This window comes from Pseudorca crassidens, chromosome 3, assembly GCF_039906515.1.
Source record: "Pseudorca crassidens isolate mPseCra1 chromosome 3, mPseCra1.hap1, whole genome shotgun sequence".
NCBI lineage: Eukaryota > Metazoa > Chordata > Mammalia > Artiodactyla > Delphinidae > Pseudorca > Pseudorca crassidens.
This window is the reverse complement of record NC_090298.1, coordinates 87,020,451-87,023,219: the sequence shown is the minus strand read 5'-3', so window position 1 is coordinate 87,023,219 and position 2,769 is coordinate 87,020,451. Positions and strand designations below refer to the sequence as shown.

Genomic DNA, 2,769 nt, shown 5'->3' with positions numbered 1-2,769 from the left:
AGGTTTTTCTCCTTTTTAATCCTTGACAACATTCCTCTACATATGGCAAAATGATTTTTGTCTAAATTAGAAGAATAAAGGGAAAGAAGAGAACTCAATAGGCCCTATACACCTACACTAGCTCTATTTACCTAAACCTGCCTGACCCTCTCCTTCCAACTGCAATCCAGATACATCAGGGCAGGGTGGGATGAAAGATACCAAAAGTGATTCTTGTAATAGGTAAACAAATCACAAATAAACTTGCTTCTTCCCCATTTTTACCCACTCTGATTGTATATATATATATAAAACAATATCTAGAGTGTTTTCTTAACCCAGTACTTTATGAAAAGATCGAAGGCTGTATTGAGAACAACCCAAATTCACACTGTGCAAGGAGACCTACATGAATTTGATAATCTCTCACATGTATAATTATATATAGATATATAAAAATATCTATGCACGTGTGCACACACACATGCACACATATCTATGTATTCTGAAGAAAGAAATTGGTGGCAGATTCTAAATGTAGCAAACACTGCCCTGCATTGGAGGGTATGATATGGGTTATCCTAGGGTAATCTTGGTTTTACTCCTGGCTGCATAGCTTTCTAAGCCTGATTTTCTTGCCTTTTAAGGAATTTATGAGTTACTTACCATCATTGTAAACCATCCCCCTTTGCTTAAACCTAGCTACAGTGACTTTACAAGTTCATACTAACGACAAACGCTTTGTATATACAATATATTATTATATTTATAATCTGAATAATCAGAAAGTTTACTTCATTTAAAATGTGTCCATTTAAACACTGAAAAAAACTTTTTGCTTTTTCGCAACGGGTTTGCTGCCAGGACACAGGTGTCGTGAAAACCACTGCTAAACCTAAGCAAAAATGGGAAAGGAGAAGACCCACATCAACATCGTTGTCATCGGACACGTAGATTCGGGGAAGTCCACCACTACTGGCCATCTGATCTACAAATGTGGTGGGATCGACAAGAGAACCATTGAAAAGTTCGAGAAGGAGGCTGCCAAGATGGGGAAGGGCTCCTTCAAGTATGCCTGGGTCTTGGACAAACTGAAAGCTGAATGTGAGCGTGGTATCACCATTGATATCTCCCTATGGAAATTCGAGACCAGCAAGTACTATGTGACCATCATTGATGCCCCAGGACACAGAGAATTCATCAAAAACATGATTACAGGCACATCCCAGGCTGAATGTGCTGTCCTGATTATTGCTGCTGGTGTTGGTGAATTTGAATCAGGTATTTCCAAGAATGGGCAGACCCGTGAGCATGGCCTTCTGGCCTACACTCTGGGTGTGAAACAGCTAATTGTTGGAGTTAACAAAATGGATTCCACCGAGCCACCCTACAGCGAGAAGAGATACGAGGGAATTGAAAAGGAAGTCAGCACCTACATTAAGAAAATTGGCTACAACCCCGACACAGTAGCATTTGTGCCAATTTCTGGCTGGAATGGTGACAACATGCTAGAGCCAAGTGCTAACATGCCGTGGTTCAAGGGATGGAGAGTCACCTGTAAAGATGGCAATGCCAGTGGAACCACACTGCTTGAAGCTCTGTATTGCATCTTGCCACCAACTCGCCCAACTGACAAGCCCTTGTGTTTGCCCCTCCAGGACGTCTACAAAATTGGTGGTATTGGCACTGTCCCTGTGGGTCGAGTGGAGACTGGTGTTCTCAAACCTGGCATGGTGGTCACCTTTGCTCCAGTCAATGTGACAACTGAAGTGAAGTCTGTTGAAATGCACCATGAAGCTTTGAGTGAAGCCCTTCCTGGGGACAATGTGGGCTTCAATGTCAAGAACATGTCTGTCAAAGATGTTTGTCGTGGCAATGTGGCTGGTGACAGCAAAAATGACCCACCAATGGAAGCAGCTGGCTTCACAGCTCAGGTGATTATCTTGAACCATCCAGGCCAAATCAGTGCCGGCTATGCACCTGTGCTGGATTGTCACACAGCTCACTTTGCCTGCAAGTTTGCTGAGCTGAAGGAGAAGATTGATCATCGTTCTGGGAAAATGCTGGAAGATAGCCCCAAATTCTTAAAATCTGCTGATGCTGCCATCGTTGATATGGTTCCTGGTAAACCCATGTGTGTTGAGAGCTTCTCTGACTACCCTCCTCTAGGCCGCTTTGCTGTTTGTGACATGAGACAGACGGTTGCTGTGGGTGTCATCAAAGCAGTGGACAAGAAGGCAGCTGGAGCTGGCAAGGTCCAAGTCTGCCCAGAAAGCTCAGAAGACTAAATGAATATTATCCCCAATACCTGCCACCCCAGTCTTAATCAGTGGTGGAAGAATGGTCTCAGAACTGTTTGTCTCAATTGGCCATTTAAGTTTAATAGCAAAAGACTGGTTAATGATAACAATGTATCGTAAAACCTTCAGAAGGAAAGGAGAATGTGTTGTGGACCATTTGTTTTGTGTGTGGCAGTCTTAAGTTATTCGTTTTTAAAATCAGTACTTTTTAATGGAAACAACTTGACCAAAAATCTGTCACAGAATTTGAGACCCATTAAAAAAGTTTAATGAAAGGGGCTTCCCTGGTGGCACAGCGGTTGAGAGTCTGCCTGCCGATGCAGGGGACACGGGTTCGTGCCCCTGTCCGGGAGGATCCCACGTGCCGCGGAGCGGCTGGGCCCGTGAGCCATGGCCGCTGAGCCTGCGCGTCCGGAGCCTGTGCTCCGCAACGGGAGAGGCCACAACAGTGAGACGCCTGCGTACCGCAAAAAAAAAAAAAAAAAAAAAA

At 44.1% G+C, this 2,769-nt stretch overlaps 1 pseudogene; it reads left to right on the top strand.

Annotated features, from left to right (window-relative positions):
* Positions 1-817: 817 nt before the first annotated feature.
* On the top strand, positions 818-2,548 carry LOC137221541 (elongation factor 1-alpha 1 pseudogene; annotated as a pseudogene).
* The last annotated feature ends 221 nt before the right edge of the window (positions 2,549-2,769 follow it).